Source organism: Protomyctophum parallelum (genome assembly GCF_964188405.1).
Source record: "Protomyctophum parallelum genome assembly, chromosome: 1".
Classification (NCBI taxonomy): Eukaryota; Metazoa; Chordata; class Actinopteri; order Myctophiformes; family Myctophidae; genus Protomyctophum; species Protomyctophum parallelum.
Genome location: NC_139697.1, coordinates 86,296,221 through 86,306,164, shown reverse-complemented (window position 1 = coordinate 86,306,164; position 9,944 = coordinate 86,296,221). Strand labels below are relative to the sequence as shown.

General features: G+C 44.7%; 1 protein-coding gene across 1 annotated transcript in view; it reads left to right on the top strand.

The window, feature by feature from the left end:
* Positions 1-9,944, top strand: part of lhfpl7 (LHFPL tetraspan subfamily member 7) — a gene marked incomplete at its 3' end in the record, with an annotated part of 105,116 nt that overhangs the window by 83,619 nt on the left and 11,553 nt on the right. The window lies entirely within an intron of this gene.

Sequence of the window (9,944 nt, the reverse complement as noted above, 5' to 3'; positions counted from 1 at the left end):
ATTTGTGCCGCATTTTCACGACTTTTCAAAAATAGCAGACCTACAAGCTCATAGCGTGCTACTCGGTGGCGCGCTATGAGCTTGTAGATCTGCTATTTTTCAATAGCTAAAGCATAACGTAATGCTTAAAACACCAAAAGGGGTTTCCGCCCAAAATGGATTAAACCGTGCATGGATAATGGGCTGGCAGGCACCATACTGATAGTGGGAGAGCGGCCCAAGAAAAGGCTGGTGCAGGGGGTGTTCATTAAGCCAGAACTGAGCTGTGACATCAAGCCAACAGGCTGCAGCTGGAGAGTGGAGCAGCTGGACCCCCCCACTTTGGAGCAATGGTCTGGTATGGTCTGGCTCAGCTTGCTGCCAAAGCAGATGGTCCATTGGATGGGCATAGGGACGTGCATGGGTGGCAGTGCGGGCCATAGTGCACCGTAAAATTCTGAGTGTTCATTTAACTCTGAGACTGTCAAAATGGACCTTTTACGGGTCCATTTGGACAGTCTCAGAGTTGGATTTTGCGGGGTATAGCACACATTGATGCACACACAGGCTACCGTAGCACTACATGGCACTGGGCGCTCTGGTCATATTTACATAGTGAAGGGAATAAAATCTAAAATGTATGGTTCAGTGTGTTGCACGCCTAGATAGGTCTGTGTAGGGATGTGCCTCTGGGCACTGTGGGTGTCTGTCGCCTGCAGAACTTTTTTAATGTGTGCACTTCTATTAATTTATCTGCCTGGACCTTGTCTCACCGTCAGCACAGATATTAGTGGCTTCCCAGTTGTCGAAAGATGCATAATAAACTGATTGCTAAGATGTACTTTTACTCTTCATAACAACACCACAGGTCTGTCTACAGTGCTAACAGTCCTGTCGGTGCTGAAGCCTTACAAGGTTTATTTTTAGCCCACTGACTGACACTCACTTCTTTGGTCATCCAGTCATTGGATTATGTTACATTGAGTTATGTTAGGGTTTCATGCATTTAACCCATTTAGACCTGACATCGACATTTAAAAAAATGTCTTCTAAATCCTAACAGTTTTCTGAAATACCTATGTCAGTGGTGCTCAATATTTCATGTCAAGGACCCCAAAAATATGGGAAAATGAAAATGAAAATATGTTATTCCAGGAACCCCTCAGAAGCAAAGATTTGAGTTAACAACGTTTGCTCTGAGAGAATATATATTCAAAGATTGGCGCCACATTTTCAAGATTTTTCAAAAATAGCAGATCTACAATCTAATTTTAATTACTTTGGAGACAATGTAAACAATAAACATATACAGAATCTAACAATGAAGCCATTAGAAAGGACATGATCTATGGCTATGTGTGATATACACTATACAGTATGGCCAAAGCTGGCATGTATTGAAGTCAGTATGGTCCTTCAAACAAGGCTATCCACAAAGGGACATGCAATAGAGAGGCTATGATTCACGTTGTCGTTATTGTTATGTTTGCTCTCACATTCATTATATCAAGCCACTGGACCCATGGGTGCTTGTATCTGCACATCCAGTTTGTGTATCAATTACATACTAGTAATCACAGACAGTACATGTATATCTTACACATCTCACACAGGTCTCACACATGCAGTGACGCAAGCACTCGAGCGCGCGCGCACGAGCAGTCAAGCAAGCAATTACGCACGCACAAGCAGTCAAGCAAGCAATCACGCACGCACTCGCACACAGTGTCACACAAACACCAGTTAAACTGTCTGTTAGCCAGCTGAATGTAACTAATAGCTTTGTGTTGTCTGCACATGCTCAATCTCAGAACATCACGTCTCATCAGAAGATGTGCACCAAATTGAGCTGCTTAATACGCAATTATCACAAGATTGAGGGAGAGAGACATTCAACATGAGAGGCGTGTGTGTGTGTGTGTGTGTGTGTGTGTGTGTGTGTGTGTGTGTGTGTGTGTGTGTGTGTGTGTGTGTGTGTGTGTGTGTGTGTGTGTGTGTGTGTGTGTGTGTGTGTGTGTGTGTGTGTGTGTGTGTGTGTGTGTGTGTGTGTGTGTGTAAGAGGCAGTTCAAGCATATTCTCCTTGGAGCTCATGAAGTCAAATCCTTGGGCTCAGTGGGGGTAATGGGGACAACAGATGGCTTTAATCTCATCAATAACAGACAGTTGCATTTGAATTAACCTTCAAAATTAGAGCAGTCAATCGCAGCAGTTGTGGGTATATCACACAACGGCATCTTAAGCCTGATTTATACTTCATGGGCACCAGTGGCACGTGCCAGAAATAGCCGATCGACAAGCTCACAGCGCGTCGCAAATGCTATGCGCTGTGAGCTTGTAAATTGGGTATTTATTCCCGGCATTATGGTGCTGTCTCCTAACTGGGGCCCTGGGCACAGTGGAAGTGGACATTATTATGATGAGTGCACTGCACTGCAAAGTCGTCCCACTGAGTACCTACAGTATTAAGCTCTTTTGGGGGACAGAGTAGTCGCATACGTGTTAGCCTCTTAGTCCATGCTGATGGCTAATTAGCCATATCATGACTACAGCTGCAGGGGTTATTATCATGACATGCTACTCAGAGCTCCCAGAGTATTATGGCGACAATAGGGCAATTTTACAGTCACTTCCTGTATCTCATAGTAAAGCTTTGTTTTCTTTATTCTTAGTTTTCTCTCTCTCTCTCTCTCTCTCTCTCTCTCTCTCTCTCTCACTCACCTACATGCTGTATCAGAAGCTTGGAATAGAGCCAATATGTGATAATCAAATATATACTAGGAAACACGGCTTCTGCCTGCAAACCCTTACATCTCTTCCGAGTGTCAGGTCAATATTGCACATTTGGTTTGGTTGTCTTTATAGTCGTTGGCTATCGTTCACTTGAGCCCCAGCATCCCCATTCTGGGAGAAAATGCTGCGTTGCAACACGATGTTGTAGATCTGCTGTTTTCTGCACCAAGTACAGAGACCACTCAGTTCTGTTTTACTAAGTATAGATAGAGGGTCTAACAAGTTGTTAATGATGAGTTACACGCTACAGACAGTGTATTGTACAGATGCAGGTCCGTAACATCTCACTTAACCTCTCTCATATAATTCAATTTGCTTTTCTAGCACAGGTGCAGTCAGGATACAGTACAGAACAGTACCTGTCCACACATAATCTGGGAGCCATGTGGATGTCAACACAGACACAAGCTGGTGACCAAATCTGCGTCATGCAGAGATTGCAGACCATCACCGTTATGCACGTACAGTAAAAGTATCATTTTACCTTTAGTCATCACCCAGACAGAGTCTTTAAATGCTGTCTGTCAGACGCCCTCCAATGACATGTATCCGCTTTGCTTTTAAAAGGAGTGTGTGCGTGTGCATGTGTGTGCGTGTGTGTGTGTGTGTGTGTGTGTGTGTGCGTGCGTGCGTGCGAGTGTGTTGCGTCTGTCTGTGTTTTCAGGGGTTTGCTTGCTTGTGGGTGGAGGTGTGAACAGTTGCTTAGTAATAAATCTGTTGATTGATTGGCCCCTGCAGATGTTGACCAGTCATTGTACATAATGTGATAAACACCCCAGCTATGGTCATATGACTCAAGGGATCCCAGTGTTTGTGTGTCATGGTGATAGCTAAGTCAGGGTTGTATTTCTGTGTTCGTGCGTGTGTCATGGTGCATGAGTACTCACAAAGTCACATCTTGGTCAGGATTTGCCATGATCCTCCACTAGGGGTTTTCCAGACATTGTATGACAGCATTGTGCGTATAAGCACAGTGGGGAGTCGGGACCTTAATTGCTGTTTAAGGTTTTTGAGGCCTTGTTATTAACAGGTGAGGTAGTCTGAGGTGTTCCACCTGGATGTGCCTTCTGCCTATTCATTTCCCTACAGACGCTTTGACAGTTGAGTTAACTGGTTCCCGTTCTTCCTTTGGGCTAGCTAGTGATTCCCGATAAGAGTTCTTCCTCTCTTATACTGAGCTGAGCTGGAAGCAGCTGGACAATATTTGAGTAATGTATTTATACATTATATATGGGGGGGGGGGGGGGGGGGGGGGGGGTTAGATCTGCTGTTTATAAATATTTAATCAATGAAAAGTATTATCAAGAGCTTGTGACTAGTCACAATGTAATTTTATTATAACTACATTGGGACAGGTAATTCTTTCCATTTCCTGAAAAGTATCAATCTGTATCTTCCCTTAAAAGTTGTCAAATTGGATCATCTGGAATGGATCATCTATCTGTACTGTATGTAAAAGAACATACAGTTCCTATATATTTTCTGTATATTTCAAAACACTCTTAGTTACACCAACAATGTTCTTCGTATTTGCTTTCCAGAGTGCAAAGGAGCGGTACCGTGAACACACTAGACAACATGGTCACAAGTGGCCACTTTGTCAACACAGGGGACAATGTCATTTTCTGCTCAATACCACATAGTGATTTCTTGTGTGACTTTGTCTGCACACCCACTAACTTGCCATCGATTGCAAAAAATGCTGTTATGCTGTTATGAGACTTACTGTAATGTCTTGTATTTATCCGTACTGTGTACGGATGCTTGTGCATGTGTGTGTGCACTGCTCGCGCACACCACACATTCACATTCAGATGTGTTTATATTGTTTCTGTCGCGTGGAAAACTCATACTTCCAAAACTGTTACTTCACTAGTAGGAATAAACACGCCATTGGGGAGGTTTAAGGAATTTATTGACAGTGAAGAAAAGGAGGGATGAAGGAGGGATGAATGAATGCGGATGTGTAGGTTCCGGGGGGGGGTCGCCGACCCTGGAGTCTTTGGGGAGGAGGTCGAATGGCACTCGTCTTGTGGCGTTCGTCGTAAGGCGTTCGTCTTACGGTGCGCATGGACAATATCCCCCTGCAGGAACCTGATAAGGAGAGGAGAGAGTTTTGTTTTAATCGTTTGATCCACTTTTGGCGAGGTGGATGTAGTAGCTCCTTTGGGGGGAGCGGGGAGAGGAGCTGCTATGGAGGTGAAGGGGTGGGGGTGGGTTGCAAGAAGCCTGTAGGAAGGCGGCTGGTGTGCGACGCAGCGAGGCGGGCGAAGCATGGAGGATTCTGGGTGGTACTGGGCAGGTATAAATGGGGACAGGTAGATTGACGTGGAGGGCGGAGAGTGGCATGAAGGGCAGGGCCAATGCGCGTTTCTCCTCCTCCTGAACATCAGTTGTTCCAACTCCATTTTTGAGGATTTCAATAAAAAAATTGCAAAATAGTAGATCTACAAGCTTGAAGCGAGTCACTTCGCATCACGTTTTGAGCTATTGTATCTGCTACATTTGATGCTCTTATGTGACACTGACTTATAGTATGATCAAGTAGTAGGGCACAAAGTAACACAAAAAGTTAGAACATGGACATAAGAGGTTTCTGCGTGACAGCAACGATATAAAACATGCCTTTGACTCACTGCGGCTGCTGTCCAATATGTCAATGTGCTGAGACCTGCACACACACACCCAGAGGCTGTGGCAGATAACAGCTCTATTTAAAGTGGCCCGCCTGGCCTGCCATTCTCCAGTGATAACACTCAATAGTCACTCACCGACGCCGTGCCACTCCACAAGCCAGGCCAGAACAGTACTGCACCATCTGCACTCCAAACAGAAAGAAAATTGCACAAAACAAGCTTCAAAGTCAGAGCTCAACTGGGTTATAGGAGTTTGAGTACACACACGCACGCACGCAAGCACGCACGCACGCAGGCACGCACGCAGGCACGCACACTGAACACAGGAGCAGGGCTGGTACAGTATTCAAGAGTGTCGTTACAGAAGCTAGGGGGTAGGTTCAATTACAATCAATACATACATTTCTCCAAAGATCCACACTTTCAGTTAACATGGCTATCTAAGCACTAATATTGCTAAACTAACAGTACGATTTCAAACAAACTACACACAAATTATGATGAACAGATGTTTTGCATAAAGAAAAGCATTGTTCAACAAATTATGGTAAATAGAAAAATATATATTAATGAAAGAAAGAATGGCTAAACATTGTGCAAGGTGACATTGTATAGATTTGATGACAATATTCATGTTTTGAAAGCATGTACCTTGGTTTTGAGATCATTGCCAAATCAATTGAGAAAAACTGTAAATCAAACAAAAGCCATTCACGGTTCGGCGAGAGTGTTTAAACACCTCAATGAGCTGGTTATTAACAGAGATTATGTTTTCCCTTCAAACCAGACAAGCAATCAGTATATACAGTACGCGCATAGTTACTTATTCTTAAGTGATTGAGATTCAAGGTAATATATTCAAGATTATTTTCCGTAAGTGCATAATATACTTTATTTCAAGTGAAGGATTGGTGTACTTCAGAGACTGAGCTGCTGCCAGTATTTGGGTTTGAATGCACTCAATTCTCGTTCTCAGGCTGTCACTAACTGGCGTGATAGATGCTCAGAGAGGAGCAAGTCCCTCCTCCACACACCCCCGCACCCTCCACTGCATGTGATTAGTCTCCCTGGAATGGACAAGGGTCATGGTTCAGGAGCTGACCCATGAACTTAAACACACGTGCGTGCGTGCGTGCGTGCGTGCGTGCGTGCGTGCGTGCGTGCGTGCGTGCGTGCGTGCGTGCGTGCATGCGTGCGTTTAGGGAAAAATATCCCTAAAAGAATCTCTCAGTTTTTGTAGAAAAGGGTTGAGACTCAGGATGTACCTTAGCACCTCCCTCGGCAGGCCTCTCATTTAGCAGTTCGAGGGGGAAGGTTGATGCAGAAAGAGTGGGGGATGATAGGAAAGTTGAAGTCCCCTGACACTCCATTAGCACGGCCAGCTCTTAAAGAGCTGTCATTAGGATGCATGCTCATGTCACAGTGTGCTCATCGGCTTTTGGTCCACGGCAAAGATAGATGGAAGATGGCAGAGGGAGGAAGGGAGGAGATGACGAAGAACATTTTAATCATGCTTGCTCCAATTACCCATTGAAATGGGAAGCGAGGAAAGCAATACCGGGAGAGGAGAGGAGAAGCCAGAGAGAAATTAAGCATGTTATCTTGCGATCTGAACTCTACCCAGAAACCAGCAGCCGTGGCTCCTGCAGTGCTCCATCTCTTGTAATGACCTTGATCCCATCCTATAGATCTGATGATCTGATGATCACAAGCCACTGGCAGGTCCAATTTGAAGGCCCAGCGAACAGTGGAAGATCCAGTCTCTGAATCCACTCCCCCTGCCCCCATCCCCATTACAGGCAGGCTGAGGAAATTTGTCGAGAATTAAGACAGAAAGTCCCCCTTTGTTCTCACTCTAGGAGCGCTCTTGTGTTTCCACTCCTCTGAACAATGGCTCATAGATCCCACTGAGCTGTCTTGTGGAAGATTTTCTGAAAACAGATAGCAGAAATCAGAAGTCAACATGGATGTGTCATGTGTGTGAGTGTACGGTTTACTCTGTTGGAAATCCACAACAAAGGAAGATTCTCTACTCTCGATAACGAGATGCACTCAAACAGGGCTGGGTGGTGGGGAAGCATAGTGACACGCATGCACGCGCAAGAGTCTTTCTTAGATCCCCTGGTGGTGGTGGAGGGGTTAGTCACTTCTGGGATATGTCAGAAAAGAAACATCCAATCTCCTTAAATCCTATTCATATTCGTGTGTGTGTGTGTGTGTGTGTGTGTGTGTGTGTGTGTGTGTGTGTGTGTGTGTGTGTGTGTGTGTGTGTGTGTGTGTGTGTGTGTGTGTGTGTGTGTGTGTGTGTGTGTGTGTGTGTGTGTGTGTGTGTGTGTGTGTGTGTGCGCGCGCGCGTGCATGCGTGCGTGTGCACGTGCGTGCTTGCGTGCAAGCATACAAGTCCCATTGTTGGTGCCTAGGCTAAAGTTCAGTCCACTGACCTTGTTAAATGTTGACACGTTGAGCCTTCAAAGCATTTCCACCAAATATTTCACAATGCACACATAGTAGTAGGCTACAGCAGGGGTTCTCAACCTGGGGGTTTCAGGGGGTCCCCAAATCATTTTGCAAAATTAAAAATTTCCAAAAAATACAATTGCAACTGAATGGCTGGAAAATTAAAATTTTGAGTTTACATAGTACACATAGTGCATGCATAATAATAATAATAATAATAATAATAAAACTTTATTTGTATAGCACCTTTCATGACATGAAATGCAGCTCAGAGTGCTTTACAGAACAATGGAGAATAAAAGAAAAGCAAGGCAACGACATAAAAAAAAAAACAAGCAGTAATGCAATACAGTGAGGACATGAATAACAAAAAATAAAATAATAAAAGATCAATTAAAAGCAATGTTGTAGAAGTGGGTCTTGAGCTGAGCTTTAAAAATGTCTACAGAGGCTGCCTGACGAAGGTACAGTGGGAGCTTGTTCCATGCCGACGGCCCGTAGAAGCAAAAAGCTGCTTCCCCGTATTTTTTGTTGCCATTTTTTTAGGCAAAGAGAGCAGGCCAGCAGTGGAAGACCTTAGGGGGCGGTTTGGGACATATTTAGGCAGGCAGTCATGTAGGTAGGAAGGTGCGAGACCATTGAGAGCATAAACTTTCCTTATTCCTGATTATATCTGGTTTTTATTTATGATGTATTTTCTCTATTATTAAGGTTATTGTAGCGGTCAATTTGTATTGGTGGTGGGGAAGGGGGCGGGGGTCGCGAGACATGGCCAAAGCATTTTCGGGGGTCCCCAGCTAAAGAATGTTGAGAACCCCTGGGCTACTGGGCTACAGCATGAGAACGCATACCTGGAGACCACAGCCCTGTCAATGTCTTGACTGAGCTGGTCTGGAACTCCCGTTATGGCCTTTCAATCATCCTGCTCTCATTCTCATCACCTTAGCGTGCGGCACACACACACACACACACACACACACACACACACACACACACACACACACACACACACTTGCCTTCACCACAGGTCCCCCACGAGGTGGGCCGTTGAGATGAGCGCTGAAGGTAATGGTTTCCATTTTCTTTTTAATGCCAGTGGGTCAGAGAGCAGCGTCGGGGTAGAGCTTCATTACAGCAGCACAGCAGGGTCTCCTGTCTTTTGGAAGAATTCATTATACAGTACTGCCCCCTCCCCAGCCTGGCTATATCCTAGCTTCAGACCCCACCAGCCTCCATCAACACTGCCATCACCACCACACATTTCAATCTTTACTACTACTGCACATCCTTTTGCATGTTAATGCACATGCAAGCAGATAGCGATAAAGACAGATATAGTGTCCTGTAATGTCTACATACTACATTGCTGTGCACAAAAATAACTCAACATAATGTACAGCATTTGTATGCACGTTTTGCACACAAAACCCATACGAGGCAGTGAGGCACGCAGCCAACAAAGGATGTAAATTATATCCATTTGTATGCACACAAAAACACGCGCACAGCTTGATTAATGGGAGCTCGTGCACAGTTGCGTGAAAACATCTTTGCATCCAAATGCAGGGCACCCATAGTGCTTTTTGCACATAATGTTCATATACTGATCTATCCATGTCGTCCGTTGTCCTTGTTATGTAACAGTAGTTTTTTTTAATGCCTGTCATGGAAATTGATGCAGATAAAGATAAGCAAAGTGATCTGAATTGCACTTGTTCATGAAAAAAACAAATAAAGGGAAGAAAGTAAGGCTATAATGTCATATCCACTGTGGCACACTACTGCTGTATCCAGGTGCGCAAATAGTAAATGATGCCACTGAACGCTGAAACGCTGCTGAAAACATCAGGGGGGTCAAAGCCCCGAAACGTGGGGTTATGGTTAGAGCTTGGGGTCGGACTAAAGAGAGGTTGGACCAGTGCCACCACGCTACCCAAAACCCCCCGAAATGCACATACAAAACTGCATTTTGTCAGTTATTATTATTATTAATTACCAGCTGGCTGTGCTTCCTCCTCCTCCCATGTGTGTAGTGATATTACTAGAGTCGTGAAACAAACTGCACGTGATTATCAGTTGTA